We start from the raw sequence: 21,283 nt of genomic DNA, 5'->3' as shown, positions 1-21,283 counted from the left end.
CACTTAGAAATAAAGCATAGATTGAAATTTTCATGACATTAAACTTGGCAATGATTTATTGGATATGACACCAAAAGCATGGGCAACAATGATAAAAAAAAAAGTAGATAAGTTGGACTTCATAAAAATTAAAACCTTTTGTTCATAAAAGGAGACTATCAACAGAGTGAAAAGGCAGCCCATGGAATGGAGAAAATATCTGAAAATCACATATCTGATAAAGGATTGATATCCAGAATATATAAAGAACTCAACAACAAAGAAACCAAAATTCTGATTCAAAAATGTGCAAAATACTTGAATAGACATTTCCCCAATAAGATATACAAGTGGACAATTATCACGTGAAAAGATGCTCAGTGTCACTAGTCATTAAGAAACTGCAAATCAAAACCACAATGAGATACCACTTCACACCCATTCAGAAGGCTATTGTCAAAACAAATGAACAAACAAAAAAGGAAAAGAATGTGGAGAAACTGGAACACTTATGCATTGCTGGTGGGAATGTAAGGTAGTGGCACTACTTTAGGACTTTCCACTACTGTGGAAAACAGTATGGTGATTTTTTTAAAAATTATTGTACTGGAGATTTTTGCCACAGCAATTAGGCAAGAAAAAGAAATAAAAGATATCCAAAATGGTGAAACTCTCGCTGTTGGCAGATGACATGATTCCATATATAGAAAACCCTAAAGAATCCATCAGAAAACTATTAGAAATAATCAACAACTATATCAAAGTTGCAGGGTACAAAATCAACTTGCAAAAATCAGTTGTGCTTCTATACACTAATAACAAACTACCAGAAAGAGAAGTCAAGAAGACAAGCCCATTACAATTGCAACAAAAAGAATAAGATATCTAGGAATAAATTTAACCAAAGAGGTGAAAGACCTATACACCCAAACTATATAAGACATTACTGAAAAAAATCAAAGAACATGTAAAGAAATGAGAAGATATTCCATGCTCATGGATTGGAGGAATAAACATACTTAAAATGTCTGTATTACCTAAAGCAGTCTACAGATTCAATGCAATCCAAATCAGAATCCTAATGAGATTTTTCATGGAAATAGAGCAAAGAATCCTAAAATTTACATGGAACAACAAAAGACTTTGAATCACCAAAGCAATCCTGGCGAAAAAAGAACAAAGGTGGAGGCATCAGAATCTCTCACTTCAAAATATATTACAAAGCTATAGTAATCGAAACAGCATGGTACTGGTACAAAACAAGACACACAGATCAATGGAACAGAACTGAAAGCCCAGAAATAAAACCACACGTCTATGATCAGTTAATCTTTGACAAAGCAGCCAAGAACATACTATGGAGAAATGAAAGTCTCTTCAGCAAATTGTGTTGGTAAAACTAGACAGCCACATGCAGAAGAATGAAAATAGACCATTATCTTGCACCATACACAAAAATTAACTCAAAATGGATTAAAGACTGCAATCTAAGACCTGAGGCCATAAAACTCCTAGAAGATAACATAGGCAGTACACTTTTTGATATCAGGCTGAGAAGCATCTTTTCAAATGCCATGTCTACTCAGGCAAGTAAAACAAACAAAAAAATTAACAAAATGGGACTTCATCAAATTGAAAATCTTCTGCAAGGCAAAGGAAACCATTGATAAAATGAAAGGAATACCCACCAACTGGGAGGAAGTATTTGCAAATCATATATCTGACAATGGGTCAATTTTCAAAATATATACAACTCAACAACAAAAAAAGCAACCCAATCAAAAAAGGGCAGAGGATATGAACAGACATTTCTCCAAAGCAGATATACAAATGGCCAACAGACACACGAAACAATGTTCAACATCACTAATTATGAGGGCAATGCAAATCAAAACTACATTGAAATATCACCTTACACCTGTCAGAATGGCTATAATCACGAAGACAAAAAATAACAGATGTTGGAGTGGATGTGGACAAAAGGGAACAATCATACACTGCTGGTGGGAATGCGAACTGATGTTGCTAATATGGAAAACAATATGGAGGTTTCTCAAAAAGCTTAAAAATAGAAATATCATACAATCCAGCTATCGCACTACTAGGTATTTATCCAAATAACTTGAAATCAACAATCCAGAGAGACATATGCGCCCCTATGTTCATTGTAGCATTATTCACAATAGCCAAGATGTGGAAGCAACCCAAATGCCCATCAACTCTAGAATGGCAAACTAAGATGGTATATATATATACATATATATATATATATATATATATATATATATATATATACACAGAATACTACTCAGCCATAAAAAAGACAAAATCGTCCCATTTGCAACAACATGAATGGATCTTGAGGGTATGATGTTAAGTGAAATAAGCCAGAAAGAAAAATACGGCTCGATTTCACTCATATGTAGAAGATAAACAAACACATGGAGAAAGAGAACAGATTAGTGGTTACCAGAAGGGAAGGGGACTGGGAGTGGGCAAAAGGGGTAACATGGCACATACGTATGGTGTTGGATAAAAATTAGGCAACTGGTGGTGAGCACAATGCAGTCTATACTGAAATAAATAATAATGTAGAAGGTGAATTTATACAATGTTATCAACGTTTATGATTTAAATAAAATAATTGAAAAAGAAATTAGTCTCAGAATTACCATACAGTAATCTGATCAAGCTATTCTACTTCTGGATATATACCCTAAAATAGTGAAAGCAGGGACTTGAACAGATAATTGTATACCCATGTACACGGCAATATCGTTCACAAGAGTCAAAAGTTGGATGCAACCCAAGTTCCCATTGGCTGATGCCTAGATAAACAAAATGTGGTTTATATATACAATGGAATAATATTCAGCCTTAAAAAGTAAAGAAATTTTGACACATGGCTACAACATGGGTGAACTTTGAAGGCATTTTGCTAAGTGAAGTAATCCGGTCACAAAACAACAAATATTGTGTTATTCCACTTATATGAGATTCATAGAATAGTTTAATTCATAGAGACAGAAAATAGAATGGTGGTGGCCGCAGGGCTGGGGGGAGGTGGAAATATGGAGTTAGTATTTAATGAATACAGTTTCAGCAGAGGAAGTTGAAAAACTTTTGGAGATGGAAATGCTAGTGTTTGCTCAATAATGTAAATGTGCTTCAAGCTATACACTGACACCCTTAAAAATGGCTAAAATGGTAAATTGTAGACTGTGAATATTATACCACAAAAAAAGTGACCAACCTCAATATACATAGTGAGACTCATCCTTTTCTTTAAATAAAAGCTCTGGGATTGTTGCAAGGTATTGGTTAGTGTCCACAGGTCTGGAAATTTTGATGCTGACAATTTTTCCAGTGTTCTCATTGCTTTTATTTATTTATTTATTTTTTTATTGAGTTAATGATAGGTTACAATCTTGTGAAATTTCAGTTGTACATTAACGTTTGTCATTCGTGTTGTAGGTGTACCACTTCACCCTTTGTGCCCACCCCCCACCCCACCTTTCCCCTGGTAGCCGCTAATCTGTTCTCTTTGTCCACATTTTTAAATTCCTAATATGAATGGAGTCATACAGAGATAATCCTTCTCTACATGGCTTATTTCACTTAACATAATTCCCTCAAGGTCCATCCATGTTATTGCAAATGGAATGATTTTTTTCTGTTTTACAGCTGAGTAGTATTCCATTGTATATATATACCACATCTTCTTTATCCATTCATCTGTTGATGGGCACTTAGGTTGCTTCCATGTCTTGGCTATTGTAAATAATGCTGCAATGAACATTGGGGTGCATGGGATTTTTGGAATTTCTGACTTCAAGCTCTTTGGACAGATACCCCGTAGTGGAATAGCTGGATCGTATGGTAGTTCTATTTTTAATTTTTTGAGGAATCTCCATACTGTTTTCCACAGTGGCTGCACCAGTTTGCATTCCCACCAGCAGTGTATGAAGGTTCCTTTTTCTCCACAACCTCTCCAACATTTGTTACTATTAGTTTTAGATATTTTTGTCATTCTAATGGGTGTAAGGTGATATCTTAGTGTAGTTTTGATTTGCATTTTCCTGATGATCAGCGATGATGAACATCTTTTCATGTGCCTATTGGCCATCTGTATATCTTCTTTGGAGAAATGTCTGTTCATGTCTCCAGCCCATTTTTTGATCAGGTTGTTTGATTTTTTGTTGTTGAGTTGCGAGAGTTCTTTATATATTATGGATAGTTAGCCTTTGTCATATATATGACTTGCAAATATTTTTTCCCAGTTAGTGGGTTGTGTTTTTGTTTCAATCCTGTTTACATTTGCCTTGAAGAAGCTCTTTAGTCTGATGAAGTCCCATTTGTTTATTCTTTCTATTGTTTCCCTTCTCTGAGAAGACATGGTGTCTGAAAAGATCCTTTTAACACTGATGTCAAAGAGAGTACTGCCTACATTTTCTTCTAGAAGCCTTATGGTTTCAGGTCTCACTTTAGGTCATTGATCCATTTTGAGTTTATTTTGATGAATGGTGAAAAAGAATGGTCAATTTTCATTCTTTTACATATGGCTTTCCAGTTTTCCCAGCACCATTTGTTGAAAAGACTTTCTTTTCTCCATTGTATGCCCTCAGCTCCTTTGTCGAAGATAAGCTGTCTATAGATGTATGGTTTTATTTCTGGGCTTTCAATTCTGTTCCATTGATCTGTGCACCTGTTTTTGTACCAGTACCATGCTGTTTTGATTACTGTAGCTTTGTAGTCTGTTTTGAAGTCAGGGATTGTGATGCCTCCCATTTTCTTCTTTTTTCTCAGGATGGCTTTAGCAATTCGGGGTCTTTTGTTGCCCCATAGGAATTTTAGGATTCTTTGTTCTAATTCTGTAAAGAATGTCATTGGGATTCTGATTGGGATAGCATTGGATCTGTAGATTGCTTTAGGTAGAACGGGCATTTTAACCATGTTTATTCTTGAATCCATGTACATGGAATGTCTTTCCACCTCCTTATGTTGTTGTCCAATTCTCTCAGAAAAGCCTTGTAATTTTCATTATATAGGTCCTTCACTTCCTTAGTTAAATTTACCCTGAGGTATTTTATTCTCTTTGTTGTGATTGTGAATGGTATTGTGTTCTTGAGTTCTTTTTCTGTTAGTTCGTTATTAGAATATAGAAATGCTGCTGATTTACGCAAATTGATTTTATACCCTGCAACTTTGCTGTAGTTGTTGATAACTTCTAAAAGTTTTCCAATGGATGCTTTGGGGTTTTCTATGTATAAGATCATGTCATCTGCAAACAGTGAGAGTTTCACTTCTTCCCCCCTATTTGGATTCCTTTTATTCCTTTTACTTGCCTGATTTCTCTGGCCAGGACCTCCAGTACTATGTTAAATAAGAGTGGTGATAGAGGGCATCCTTGTCTCATTCCTGTTTTCAGGGGGATGGTGCTCAGTTTTTGCCCATTGAGTATGATGTTGGCTGTGGGTTTGTCATATATGGCCTTTATTATGTTGAGGTAGTTTCCTTCTATGCCCATTTTGTTCAGAGTTTTAACATAAATGGCTGTTGGATCTTGTCAAATGCTTTCTCTGCATCTATTGAGATGATCATGTGGTTTTTATTCCTCAGTTTGTTGATGTGGTGTATCACGTTGATTGATTTGCAGATGTTGAACCATCCCTGTGTCCCTGGTATGAATCCCACCTGGTCATGACGTATGATCCTTTTGATGAATTGCTGAATTCTGGTTGCCAAAATTTTGTTTAGAATTTTTGCATCTATTTTCATCAGTGATATTGGCCTGTAGTTCTCTTTTTTGGTGGTGTCCTTGTCAGGCTTTGGTATCAGCATGATTTTGGCCTCATAGAATGTGTTAGGAAGTGTTCCATCTTCCCTAATTTTTTGGAATAGCTTGAAAAGGATGGGTATTAAATCCTCTCTGAAAGTTTGGTAGAATTCCCCAGGAAAGCCATCTGGTCCTGGGGTTTTATTCTTTGGGATGTTTTTGATTACTGTTTCAATCTCTTTCCTTGTGATTGGTTTGTTCAAATTGTCTGCTTCTTCTTGAGTGAGCTATGGGAGATTGTAGGAGTCCAAGAATTTATCCATTTCCTCTAGGTTATCTATTTTGTTGGCATATAGTTTTTCGTAGTATTCTCTTATAATCCGTTGTATTTCTGCAGAGTCTGTTGTTATTTCTCCTCTTTCATTTCTGATTTTGTTTGTTTGAGCTTTCTCCCTTTTTTCTTTGTAAGTCTGGCTAGGGGTTTGTCAATTTTATTTATCTTCTCAAAGAACCAGCTCTTTGTTTTGTTGATCCTTTCTACTGCCTTTTCATTTCAATAGTATTTATTTTTGCTCTGATTTTTATTATTTCTCCCCTTCTGCTGACTTTGGGCTTTATTTGTTCTTTCTCTAGTTCAGTTCGGTGTATTTTAAGATTGCTTATTTGGGATTTTTCTTGTTTGTTAAGATGTGCCTGTATTGTGGTGAATTTTCCTCTTAATACAGCTTTTGCTGTATCCCATATGAGTTGGTATGGCATGTTATCATTTTCATTTGTTTCCAGGTATTTTTGATTTCTTCTTTAATTTCTTCATTGATCCATTGCTTGTTCAGTAGCGTATTGTTTAGTCTCCACATCTTTGTGCCTTTCTCAGCTTTTTTCTTGTAATTAATTTCTAGCCTTATAGCATTATGATCGGAGAAGATGCTTGTTATTATTTCAATTTTTTTAAATTTGTAGAGGCTTGACTTGTTTCCAAACATATGGTCTATCCTTGAGAGTGTTTCATGTGCACTTGAGAAGAATGCGTATTCTGCTGTTTTAGGGTGAAGTGATCTATATATGTCTATTAAGTCCAATTGTTTTAGTTTTTCGTTTATCTCCACTATTTCCTTGTTGATTTTCTGTGTGGATGATCTGTCCATTGATGTGAGTGGGGTGTTGAGGTCCCCTACTATTGCTGTGTTGTTTTTAACATCTTCCTTTAGGTCTGATAATAGTTGCGTTATGAATCTTGGTGCTCCTATGTTGGGTGCATAGATATTTATAAGCGTTATTTCTTCTTGATGAACTGTCCCTTTGATCATTATATATTGTCCCTCTGTGTCTCTCTTTACCTGTCTTATTTTGAAATCCGTTTTGTGTGATATAAGAATTGCAACACCTGCTTTCTTTTGCTTGCTATTAGCTTGAAATATTGTCCTCTACCCTGATTGAGATTACTGTATTGAGGAGAGAAAGTGGCATAAGAGTATCATGGTTGTGCTTTGAGTCTCAAAAGGATAATTTTCTATGTCCTTACATTGGCAAGTTGAGATTTAAAGCATTTTAATGTGACAAGAGATTTAAATTCCTGATACCAGAGATATGATTCAAAATCATAATTTCCATCCCCAAAGTCCAGAGTTTATAGGGTATAATCCAAGATTATATAAATTGTATTTAATCAAGATGAACATGGAAAAAGTTTCCAACTCTGAGAGTGCTCTGAGTCACAGTGCTCTGATTAGAAAATGAGGACTATAAAATACATTAAATTGGAATGCAGATGATTCTGTACAGTTCATTGCTATATAAAAGTTATCATTCAAAGGGGAAATGTCTGTAATCAAGGGAATATGCAGCAATAGGGACAGAAATGAAATCTGAAAATGCAGACTTAATGTGTGAACTGGAAGACATTTCCCAAATTTGTGGGGCCCAGTATATCCACTCAATTCTACCCATATTTCTATCTCTTCAATGCTTTCTAGCATCTTGATGTCACATGGCATTTCTCACTCTCTGTCTTTCTCTCTCTCTCTCCTTGTTCTACTTTCTCGGCTGAACTACCAAATGATGAAATTTTGCGAAGATGTGCTAATAGCTGTTATAATAGAGGAAGGGCATGTAGACCAGAGGTTGTTCTATCATTTCCATGACCTCACCCTAAGTTGCATTTGTTATTGTAGTCCCTTTTCTGCTGCCATGACACTCATGCAAAGGATGGAACAGACCACACCAGGGGCTGGCCCTGGTGTGTACCAGCTGGGACAGAATGCTGATCTAAATGCGTATGTGTGAAAAGGGATGCCAGAGAAGTTCTTGAAGGGGAAACCCAAAGTCCTTGGGGTAAGTCAGTTGAGGATCTGGGAGAAGACAAATCATTTTATAGAAACACAATAGGTCATACACAAAACAAATACTCTGTCCCACTAGCCTCAAAATACATCAGCCAGCCCTCAAAACATCAGTATTTGGTGTTCAGGCCCTGTCATTTGAAAAATGATACAATATTCTATTACATCATGCTTCTGATTTAGTTGGCTTAAAATACAATGACTTCAGATCTACTCTAGGGTAGTGGGTCATCCATGATAACTATACTTAACTTCAGCACGGAAGAGTAGAGAAAGAAAAGGACACATGTGCATTAGCTGGTGTCCCATCCACAGACCTTCCTGACAGCTGATGGCCCCATATTGTTACTGTATCTCTCTGTGTAATTTTATTAGTCTTCTTATATCCTCTTTGCATTTCTGTCTGGAGTCTCAGGTGGATGTGCCTAGAGGAAATAGACCATTTAAAGAAAGACAGGTTAGTGAAGGTGGGAGGGCAGTGAATATAGAGGTTTATCTCTAGCCCAAGCTTTAAACCAATGGGAGAAAGTCATTATAACACTTTGGATCCTTTTGAATGTCATAGGGTACTATATTACAACTTTATTTTAGACCCCTGAATCAAGCATATCCTCCAGCCCCAGACCCCAAGAAAATGGCATATTGCTCTTCTCTTTGGCTTCCCTTGTACTTACTCTCCTTCCTTACATTACTTCTCCTCGCTAGAATATGTGCTTCCTAATTTTTGGATCTCTCCAGTCTGAGCATGTGCAAAGAAGAGCAACAGTTTTGGTAGGAGTAGTATCATAGGTAGGTATCATAAAGCACCTCTGAGTAGGTCCTGGTACACTCTTTTTTTTAATTTTCAAATTCCTGAGGCAATTGGGATAAATATACCAAGAGATAGTTTTAGTAAATTAATGTATCCACAATTCCGTATATGAAAAAAGTGACAAGAGAATATCAATAAGACCATCTGACTATTTCAAATGTTAGAGAATAAGGGTAACTTAGTGGTTGGAAAAGGGATGGCTTGGCCTCTGTTTTTGTGGTAGATAATCAGTTTTTACTTTCTTCTTTGTTTCTAGGTTGTGCAGATCGTGATTGCCCTGGTGAACCTCAGCTTGGGAATAACAATGATTAGAGTTGCAGTCTCATTTCCTGAAGTTTATTATATCGGTCCCGTATCAGTGTACTCAGGGTACACAATTTGGGGGTCAGTGATGGTGAGCAGAATACCACTGGATATAGTTGGAGACAGCATAACATAGTTGTTAATACCCTCTGATTTGGAGTCATATCCTAACCATCTCTTGTAGTTCTAAAACTTTGAGAAAGATCTCTAACCTCCTTTGACTCAATATTCTCATGTTTAAAGTGGGATTAATAATATAAAACTCATCATCGCTAATCATCAGGGAAATGCAAATCAAAACTACACTAAGATATCACCTTACCCCCGTTAGATTGGCAAAAACATCCAAAACCAAGAACGACAAATGTTGGAGAGGTTGTGGAGAAAGAGGAACCCTCATACACTGTTGGTGGGAATGCAAACTGGTACAGCCACTATGGAAAACAGTATGGAGATTTCTCAAAAAGTTAAAAATAGAAATACCCTATGACCCAGCCATCCCATTACTGGGTATCTATCCTAAGAACCTGATATCAGATATCTCAAGAGTCCGTTGCACCCCTATGTTCATCGCAGCATTATTTACAATAGCCAAGACGTGGAACCAGCCTACATGCCCAGAAACTGATGATTGGATAAATAAGATGTGGTATATATACACAATGGAATACTACTCAGCCAAGAAAAAAGACGAAATTGGCCCATTCACAACAACGTGGATGGACCTCGAGGGCATTATGTTAAGCGAAATAAGTCAGTCAGAGAAAGACGAACTCTATATGACTCCACTCATAGGTGGAAATTAGTATATTGAGAAGGAGATCTGATCGGTGGTTACCAGGGAAAAGGGGGATGGGGGGAGGGCACGGAGGGGGAAGTGGTGTACCCACAATATGACTAACAAAAATGTACAACTGAAATCTCAAAAGGTTGTAATCTATCATAACATTAATAAAAAAAAAAAAACTCATAGAAAGCTAGGTAGACTAAATATTTAATGTGTATCAGTTAGGATATATTACAGCAACATGTACCAAAAAGTCCAAACTGTATGGAGTAAACATTGAAAGTATTGATTATTTCACAACAAGATGCCTGGTGGCTAGTCATGTCCAGGGTTGGTTAATTCAGGAGTTACCTCATTGAGGTAACCTTGTTGAGGACTGCTGGCATATCATATCAGACATGTTGGCACATGTCATTGTTCATAAATGTTTTGTAATGCTTAAATGTTTTCTATTCCCAAGCCAGCTATGGGCAAAGGTCATCGATTTCCCACTATTTGCTTGGACTAATCGAGATTCACCTCTATGGCTGGGAAGGGTTCATTGAAGCTCTTGGGAGACTGAACAAAATGAGGATTTTGTTAGCAAGGAAGAAAAGGGGGCATGGCTGGTGTGCAGGTGGTTTGTAGCCAACTATCAGACCTTGGCAAATTGTTAGTTTAGCAAATGCAAGTGCTATTAGCTAATTTTTTCCTCATAACTTTAATATCAATAACTACAATTAAAATTGAACTAAAATTTGAGAAATATTAAAAATTCCCCCTTGAACAAAATGCAAAGAGTTTCTCTGCAAATTGAGAGTGTAAATAGAGTATAAAGTATTAAGTTTTACCTACTGACAAGAGGAAAATACATTTATAAACTGGGTTTGTGTTAGAATCAGGGAGCCAATTTAAGTCCGCAGAGTTTCCATTTATTCACTAAGTTGAGAAGGAGATCGTTTAGAGTTTAAAATCTATAATGAGCTGCCTTTGGGGCCTCCTCACCTGTTTTTGGAAAACTGCAATCTTTGAAGGACAGTAAATACTGTTCTCCTTCTGGGCAGTTGTGAGATGCTTTATTTATCTAATCATACTGATGTCATTAATAGCTTTTTATTAAACTCTTACTATGATCTGGGCACTCTGCACTCTGCTAAGTGCTTTATACATGCGATTCCATTTCAAACAATCATCCCAAACTTCTGAGAAAGGATTTACCATTGTCCTCATTTTACGGATGAAGACATTGGAACTTAGATCAAGTGACTTGCCCAAGAGCACACAAATTTATGGTCTGGGAATCAGGGCTCAAATAGGGCCAGTCCAATTCCAGGATTTCATACATCTGACCACTCTAGTTTTCTGCTTCCCCTTTCATTTCTTTTTCAAGACCACCTTGGAAACCAGTTTTCATAATTTACACCTTTACACATGTTCAGTAGATTACCAGGAGCTGCGGGAGCTGTGTTTGTCAATTGAGACATCGCTCAGACTCTTGTAGGTATCCCACTAGAGGAGCCTTTGTTAACTGGGGGAACATGTTTTGCTGCTACCTTCAAATATTCTTTCAACCTCCTTTCAGAAACCTCACCTGTGGTGTGCCTCCTTCTCTCCCTTATATAGACAAGAACCGACAGCAAGAACCAGTCACAAATCTCTCTCCTATTTGGCCCTTTAGTCTCCAGTAGAGCTAAATGTCCTTTATTGGAATCTTATAAAATTACCCCCACATTAGTCTATTTATTCAAGTTTTGTTTTGTGTACTTTTGGAACACTGTAAAATTTTATTTCTATGTATCTTTCACATTCCTTGTTAAGTTTTTTCTCTCAGAAACCTTATATATTTTTTTCTATAGTAAATGAAGTTCTCTTATGAAATCCTATCTTCAAACACACAAACACACATATATTTATAATGTATATACATCATTTCTGCATATAATTGTGTTCCCATATGCCTTTCTGAATTTTCCTATTTATGGTAGTTTTTAGTTGATAATCTTGGATGTTCGCAGTGTAAGATATTCATATTTAACTAACAGTAATTTTAACCATTGGCTTCAAATATTTTTGTTACATAATCGTTTTGGTTAATATACTAAGAACGGTAATACGTAATAGTCTCCATCTTTATCTTGATTTGACTTTATGAGATGGCCCCAGTGTTTCCCATTAAACATGGTAACGACTTTTAGACTGAGACAGATGTTCTATCATGTTATGTAAAATGCAACTCTTCAGACTTCATAAATAATGTTTAAGTCAATAACAAGGTTGAACACTATTAAATGTTTTATCAAGATTATAAACATAGGGGCCCGCCTGGTGGCGCAGTGGTTAAGTTCGCACATTCGGCTTCTCGGTGGCCCGGGGTTTGCAGGTTCAGATTGCAGGTTCAGACATGGCACTGCTTGGCACGCCATGCTGTGGGAAGCGTTCCACATATAAAGTAGAGGAAGATGGGCATGGATGTTAGCTCAGGGCCAGTCTTCCTCAAAAAAAAAAAAGATTATAAGCGTAAATAGGAATTAGCCTGTGAGTTTTCTCCTTAAATCCATTAATTTCATAAATTATAATAATATTTCAATATGAAAACATCTGGTCATTTGAAGAATACTCCATATGTTCATGATTCAGTTCATATAATATGATGGATTATTCTCCCTGTTTTTTTTTTTTTTCAAGGGGAGACAGTTTACGTTAATCATCTCTATGTCTTGGTATTTAGAAATCTATTGAAGAAATTTATCAAGCTGTTTCATTAGGTCAATCCTTTTTTGTATTAAGATAGAAGTTTTGAAACTTCCGAAATTAAATTTGGAGAGCAAACCCAGAAACTCAAACCGTTAAAAAAGTTTAAGGCAGGGAGACCAATCGATTTGACTCCAGTCATTTTGAGTCAAATGAAACTGTATATTATAATCATCATCTAAAATAAAATTTAAAATTTTCTGTGCTGCAATTTTCTTTCCAACTTTGAATAGTCAATTTAAAACGAAAATAATCACTGGGATTTTTTCTCTTGTAATACGTTGTTAAATTTTGGCACCATATTAGAGTTACTTCATATCAAGAAGTGAGAATCTTTATATTTCAATCACCTCAGTTTGTTTATTTTTATGCTTTATTTTTCTAAGATTGGCACCTGAGCTAACAACTGTTACCAATCTTTTTTTTTCCTGTCTCTGCTCTCTAAATCCCCACACCACTACCCCAGCACACAGCTGTATATTCCAGTTGTGGGTCCCTCTGGTTGTGGCATGTGGGACGCCGCCTCAAAATGGCCTAATGAGTGATGCCCCGTCTGCACTCAGGATCTGAACCGGTGAAACCCTGGGCCGCCAAAGCGGAGCACGCAAATTTAACCACTCGGCCACAGGGCCGGCCCCCACCTCAGATTAAATACGATCACAGTTGGACACTTTCTGAAAGCCTTGACAAACTCTCCTGTGATTCCATCTGGTAGAATTTCACTGGTGTTTCGGGGCAAAGGGGACCATAATTTACAAACTTTTGTGTCTCTTCCAATATAATTAGCCCGTTTAGCATATTTATCACATTTTGGGACAAGTTTTAGTAAGTTATGACTTCAAATAATTGTTTAAAGATTTTTCCTGTATTTTTTTTCCTTGTTATTAGTTTATTATTTCAGGGTCCTTGTCAATTGTAGCAGGAACTAGAACTACAAGATGTCTGGTGAGTAATATTTCCTCTTTTTTGTTCCAAAGGAAGAAAGACTGACGACCTATGTATTCTGCCAGAATAGAAAATAAATTTTATTAGTTTTTTAAAAATTAGAGAGATTGTAAATTTTACCTAGTTAGATTTGTCTTTCAACAGTTGGAATAAAATATTGTCTGATAATAGAATTACTCACATGAGAAATAATAGTTTGGGAAAGTAGCTGCTGAGAGAATCTTTATGGAAATACAGAGAATTTCAGAAAGAGGCATCAAATGGATGGGTCATACAAACCCTACAACTTGAGATCCAGCCCCCTATGACAGTGACACCAATTGTTGGTGTGGCATCATATTTACTGACTTGCATGGAAATATGTATTTCACCTCTGTGCAGAAAGGATTTTGATTCAGTTTGCAAAGAAAGAAATTCACAATAAGGCTACTAAGTCAGAAAAAGCAATTTAAAACAATAAAAGCCAATAAATGGCAAAAGCCCAGATCTCAACAAATGTTTTTTCTAGCTAAAACTGTATTGAGTTTTCTTCACTCAAAGGATAAATATCAAACTATGGAGATGATCACTATGGCTTTTCTAAATCTGATCTCTATTTGCCTCCCTAGGATCTTCTCCAGCTATAAACATTAAAATTTACCTCGTGCTACAGCCACACTAAACCTCTCATACTTTCTTGAGGAATTTTAGTTCTTATTAAAAGCCTTCAAAACTTCTCTAAGGGAGAGAAATAGGAAAAGAAATACACAGCAAATGGAGATAACATGCAAAAGGCATGGAGGCATGAGAGGCAACTGGAATTTAGAAAATAAGGAGAAGTCAGGCACCTGAAACAGTACATGGTAGGAGATGGACACAGAAAGGACTGTCCAGCTAAAGCGTAAAGGATACTGAAAGCCCTGCCGAGGAAATTGGAGCTGATCTCATGTGCCCATGGGAGTCATCTGAAGGATTTAAGGGTGGGAATAACAGGATGATATTTGTATTTTGGCAGGTGATTAGAGTTGAAACTACTATAAGGAAAGAGACAAGTTAGGAGACTATTGCAGTAATCAAGACAGAGAAGATGAAACGGGTTGGACAAGAAGTGGTGGGTGTAAAGTGATTGATAGAGACATATATGAGGATGATGTTGGATTGTTTAATTGATTTTCCTTCCTTTCTAGGTCCAAGGTAGCCTAGGAGTGAACATCACCAGCTCTGTCTTTGCTGCATCAGGGATCATAATCACTGTGATCAACATAATTATTCTTTCAGGCAATTCCCATCTCTGTTACCGTTTTCAGAGGTCAGAGAATTGTTCCATCATTGTAAATGTTTTAATGGTTAGTGCTTCCTCTTTTCGTGGGATACTTTGCTGGAAGCAAGTCACAGGAACCCGGGCTCTGGCAAAAGTAACAATCAGTATTCCCTAGTTGATGGATTACTTGGGAAGTTAGAAGTGATTGAGAATTAGGGCAATCTTTTATTTAGGACTCAGGCCCATATGTCATCTCTCTCTTTGTTCCTTCTCTAAATATGATGAGGGAAAGTGGGAAGAAAGCTCATGATTATGGAAAAACCACTCTGTAATAATGAGTGTGCTAAGAATTTTGCATAATTTTTCCTGTTTAATTTCAAATCACCAATAAGTATTTACTGTTATCCACTCTAAAACGGGAGCCCAGATGTCAATCTCTATAGGTCCCAGGGCATTCTGTTGGAACCTGATGCAATTACCTAGTTCTCTAAATATAAATTAAAATTGTATCGAATATTATCCTACAAAAGTTGAATAACCCAGTATCCCTCACCACATCTCTGGGTGTTCTTGCAAGATTAAGCACTTTTGGCCTCAACACCCAGCTCCTGGCAAATTCTCAATCTCTAATGTGTATTTTTACTACTTTTCTGTACCACTTGCCCTCATCTACCTGCTATACATATTGTTTTGTTCTCCAAATTACAACTTACTCAAGACTTTGCAGGTAGTAAAACTTCTTAAAGTTTTGAGTAAGTGTGGGAAGGAAGACACATTGCTGTACCCGTAGCAGACTAAAATGCAATGAAATCTTTATTATTAAAAAGTCTATTAGCCATTCTCAATACCACTGAGTTTCCTGTTACCTCTCCTCCATATGAGCTTCCAGCCTTTCACTGTGCTGCTTAGTTCTTTCTCTCACTGTCACCTTTCTTCACCTAAATTTAGAAAGTCAGCATTGTTCCTAACTTCTTATGCAGATCAATTGCATTAACTTTTCTTCTTTCCTGCTAATCCAGGTGAGTCTTGAGTGCTATATATTCACCCTAAAATAACCCCTTTAGTGTCTTTGCTAATGATCTATTACCCTTGACATTTCCAACAGGTCTTACAGTAAGTAATTTTATTTCTTACCACACCCTGAAAATTGTGGGAGAGTTTCTTCAGAGAACTTAAAACTTTTTTCAGGTTCACACAGTTAGAGATTGGCAAAAGCAGGATTAGATCCTGTAAATTCCCACCTCTAATCCTCCTATTCTTTAATAGTTTTCATGTAGTTATGCTGAAGAAGAATTTTACTTCCAGTGTCAGAAGTTCTCTCCACTCATAGACTTTAAGTTCACAATGATAGGGACACAATCTACAACAGACCAGCTTCATAGTGGCTGGCTGGTGGGCGCAGGACCTGTGGGGTCACACAGGGTTTTTAGGTAGAAGAGCTCTACACTTGGTTTACTGCTCTGCTGTTGCTGTCTTGAAGTTCTTAATACCTTTTCACAAGAGGTCCTGTAAATGGTGCAGCCATTTTGTACCATTTGAAGTCTTACCTTCATCTCAATCACCTTCTCCCAGAGACCGTCACGAATTCCTATTCTGTGCACATTTTTTCTGCCTGCCCTTATAGCAGGGCACATCCGTAAGGGCTTCCTGGGATCTGGAGCATCAGGTCTATTTCTACCTGGGCACCTGCACAGTCAGTCCAGAGGTCTCTAAGCCCACACCTTATGCCCGGTCCCAGGGTTGACACTCTGGAAGACATAAGGAGACCTGGCCCCCACCTTCAGGAAGCTCCAGTCCTCCTGAGAGGAAAAGGTAGAAATATAGGAAAGCAGTTAGAGGTTGACAAAGGCCATGGACTTACTTTTGAGTATAATTATAAAAAGTGGTTAGAAAGAGGTGAGCTCTTTGTAGGAAAGAAAGAGAGCACAATACCTGGAATCATTAGGCAAAACCAGATGAAATTGCTAAAGATCAACTCTGTTTGATCTAGAAATACAGTGGTTTCATCTGGCTCAAAGTATATATATTACATGTATTTTTTTCTACTTTTTGTTGGAAATCCAGCCTGATACCTGTTTTCATAAATAAATTTTTATTGAAACAAAGCCACACTCATTTGTCTACATATTGTCCATGGCTGCTTTTGTGCTATAACAGTAGAGTTGAGAATTTGTGACCCATATGGCCTGCAAAACCAAAAATATATGGTAGCTGGCCCTGATAGAAAGTGTGTTAACTCCTGGTCTATCTTACTAGATGGAAAAATCCTTGAGGTCAGGGAAATTATCTGTTTTGTTAGCTGCCCTGTCATCAATGCCTCCTATTCCTGAAACATAGAGGCTGCTGAATATGTTAAAGATATGAGTAAATGGATGAAGAAATGATGAATGCAAATATTCTCAAGATTCAGTTGAGTCATTGTCACTCATGTCCTGGGATATTGATGTACTGGTTTTTCCATAGCAGAGGTACTATCCCTATCCTTGGAGAGAAAAAGAGAATATTTAGACTAAAGAATCCTAGGCATCAATTCAGGCAATCAATTCAAATATTTAAGAATAAGAGCACTGCCAAGTATTTCTCACATCTGACCATGTGTTTTGGCTAACGGTTAGACCTAAAGCCTGTTCTCTGGAGAGATGGATTAAAGACCAAGTGACTTGGTGTTCCTTGTTGCATTAGTTTATTATTGTTGCTTTAACAAGTTACTATAAACCTAGTGACTTACGATAGCATACATTCATTATTTTACAGTTCTGAAGGTCAAAAGTTCGAAAGAGTCCCATAGGGCTAAAATAAAGGGTTTTTAGGGCTGCATCCCTCTCTGGAGACCGTAAAGGAAAATCAGTTTCTTTACCTTCTCTGGCTTCGCAAGGCTGCCTACATTCCTGCTCCTGTTGTGCCATCCTCCGTCTTCAAAGCAAGCAGTGCAACATCTTCAAATCTCTCTTAGACTTTGACTCTTTTACCTCCTGCTTCCACCTGTAAGGGTTCTGTAATTCTTGTGGGCTCACTGGATAATCCAAGATAACCCTTCCATCTCGTGGTCAGCTATTAACGTTAATTCCAGCTGCAAACTTAATTCTCCTTTGCCATGTAACTTGACATATTCACAGTTTCTGGGGTTTAGGATGTGGACACTTTTGGCCTGTTATCACCCTGTCTAAAATTATTACTCTACTTTCAATTACTAAGATACGAGATCATATTATTGTGTCAACTATATAGAATTGCTAGTGTTTGAAAGAAGCTAGTCGAGTATTGTCTTGATGATTTCTTCCCCCCTTTTACAGTATTTTCATAGTCTATATCTACAAGCATTGGAAAGTAGAGGGTGGGGAAAAATGGTTATTTTATGAGTGAAAACAATTAGCTGGAGAAGTGACATTCAGCATGCTAATAACTAGATAAGGGTATGGCTGCAATTAGGAGCCAGTTTTTCTGACCTCTGGCTCATGCTTCATCTCTTTTGGTATTGTAGTCAGTGGTCAATGATTGGACTTGTCATCTCTATTCCTCATATTTTCTTTTTATGAATTTTTTCTTAGAGTATAGATGGTGTGGTGCTCATTTTAAGTATGCCGGAGTTCTGCATTGCTATCTCCCTCTCTGTCTTTGGATGCAAAGTAACCTGTTGTGATCCTGGTCAGGTGAGTATTGGGTTTCTTTGGAAGATATGCATTCATTTCCTATTGCTGTGTAATAGATTATGCAAAGCTAGAGGCATAAAACAACACACATTTATTATCTCTCAGTTTCCACGGATCAAGAATCTGGGCACAGCTTAGCTGAATTCTCTACTCAGGATTTATAAGGCTGTAATTAAGAAGTTGGCTGGGGCTATGGTCTCAGCTGAGGCCTCTGGTCATCTTCTATGCTCACATTGCAGAATTTATTTCTTCTTAGGTGTGGAACTCACGACAAGTTACTTCTACATTGAGGCCTAAAGGAGAGTAAAAGTCTTTGGTGCTTGAAGCCTCTTTTACAGGATTCACATGATTAGGTCAAGTCTCTCCAGAATAATGTCCTTTTTGGGGAACCCAAGGTCAACTGATTAGTAACTTAATTCACAGGATTGATATCCCATCATATACATAGGTCCCACCCACACTCTAAGGGAGAGAATCATACAGGGGCATGGGTGACCAGGTGTCATTTTAGAATTCTGCCTACTACAATGGAGAAAGAAAAGCTATTTTCCTTTATCCCTCAAAGGGACTCCACTCTTATTCCAGATCAGGATACTTCACAATGGAGAGGTCCCTAGACAGTGCCAGATTCTAATCCATTGCCCTCTTTGCAGTCTTCCCTGGGCTGATGAAGAAAGTCAGGGTTTCACACTTTTCTGTTCGTTTGTACACACCTACCATTCTCTTACCCTGAGACCTGCAGCAGATCTTCTTGGCTGCTGAGCAGAAAGAATGTCACCTGGAAAGGATTGGGAAATGGGAGGACACAAGAGACCAAGAGGCTTTAGGAAGAATAAAACAAGGATATCTTCCAAGAATTAAAGGTTCTGGGGTGAGAAATGAACATTAAAAGCCCAAGAGATGCTCATTAGTTTCTTTACCCAAAGGCCCAGGTCAGACAAAGGCCAAAACCAAATCGTAAAATAATAATAGTCGGATAAGATTATTTTTCTGCTGCCCTTCTCCCCGCTTTTGTGCCTCTTTACTTTCTTTTGGTGCTCCCAGGCTACGCCACATCCCCCACCCCACCACCCTTGAGCACAGAAGAGAGGTTGACTAAATTACATTAACTTTATTAGTAGACTCTTACATTATAAGACCCTAGAAGTTAGAGTTTCTCAGTAATTCCCAGTGATTTTGTAATTTTATTAAGTGGAGCCTTTTCTCATTAAGTGAAGCATTCGAACAAGGGAGCAAACTCAATAGTAACGTTCACATGTAATATCTAGGCCAGTGTTCCCTTCTGCTCCTAGAGTAGCTGCAGAGCTGAGAAACGTGCTCCCCCTAATTCCACTGGTTACAGAGCTGGGAAGTGTGAATCGAGAAAAGAAATGACTTTGGGGTATATAATGCTTAAGTCTCTATCTCTTCCTGGATCTCCTCACCTTCCCCACCCTGCCACACACTCCATTTCACATTGAGTTTGTGGAAGAAGCACAGGCATTTTCCTTAGTTTCCTAATGATTCTTGTTATTTTGGGTCAGGGTGGTTTTTGCAAGGCTTCATTCAGGTCCAGCAAATCTATGATTTCAATAGGCTGTTGCCATCAGCCTGAACAAGCAAGTGTGGAAGAAGAGCTCTATATTTTCCATGACCCCTTGGTTTACCCAAATGGCTGGGCACCATCATCCACACGTAAGATCCATCCATTTGCAACACCACAGCAAATAGCTATCAGCATGTCATGCCAAGAGCTATCAATGAGTGTTTTTCATAGATCCAGCCTGATCTAAAGAATGCCTGAGAAACCTCATCAAACTGATGTTGAGACTGAATTCATAGAAGAAAGGATAGACTGTGATAATGATGACATTGTGTGGGCAGGAAAGGTAAACCTGAGGTTATTTGCTTGACTCATCTGTGGCATTCTGATTGATTTCACAGGTTGTGTTCCTGGTGCCGCCAAATCCTCACATGACAGAAACAGCAGCTCCTGTAACAGTTACAGGAGATTTGATGCCACCGATGTATCAATAGAAAAATGTTCCAGAAAATCTATCTTGACAGTTATGCAAGAATCCCACTTGGGAAAGTACCAAATCCAACTTTGATTTATATATGTATATATATACAAAATTCAGAGCTATGTTCTCATTTCCCCTAAGAAGTCAAAATCCCATTTTGCTGGCTCTTTATCACCAATAGCAGAAGTTAAATAAATGCATCATGCTTTTAATGAGTCAATAGCTCTTGAAAGTTTTTCGTCCGGCCTCGGGACTATTATAAAAAGACATGAAGGTGGTAAATACGATTTGGCAGATGAAGGGAAAAAGTCACTGTTGAAATGAAGTTAGAAACAATAATTTCATGTACTGCCTACTTCTCATCAAGAGGTGATATGCTGGAAAGAGACTAAGTGTTGATATCAGAAAATATAGTATAGTAGAGAAGAATGTGGGTTTTTAAATCAGGCAACCCTGAATTTTCATCTCCAAATTTCCATTTCTCTCAATTGTTACCTGTATGACCATGGACATGCCACAAAATTTCTCTGTACTTCATATTTCTGTACAGTAAAATAGTGATAATATCACGTGGCTGGTAGACCCATGATAATTACTTGATACAACACAGGTAGAGCAACCACTACTCCAACTGGCGCATACTGAGCCTTAAGACTATTAATTTACACATGTGCATGAGTATATGTGCATGTGCATTCATTTGTATATGTATAATACCAA

General features: G+C 37.5%; 1 pseudogene; it reads left to right on the top strand.

Moving 5' to 3' along the window:
* Positions 1-7,936: 7,936 nt before the first annotated feature.
* LOC106844348 (membrane-spanning 4-domains subfamily A member 4A-like) lies at positions 7,937-20,576 on the top strand (annotated as a pseudogene).
* The last annotated feature ends 707 nt before the right edge of the window (positions 20,577-21,283 follow it).

Source organism: Equus asinus, chromosome 17 (genome assembly GCF_041296235.1).
Source record: "Equus asinus isolate D_3611 breed Donkey chromosome 17, EquAss-T2T_v2, whole genome shotgun sequence".
Classification (NCBI taxonomy): Eukaryota; Metazoa; Chordata; class Mammalia; order Perissodactyla; family Equidae; genus Equus; species Equus asinus.
This window is presented reverse-complemented; position numbering and strand designations above follow the sequence as displayed.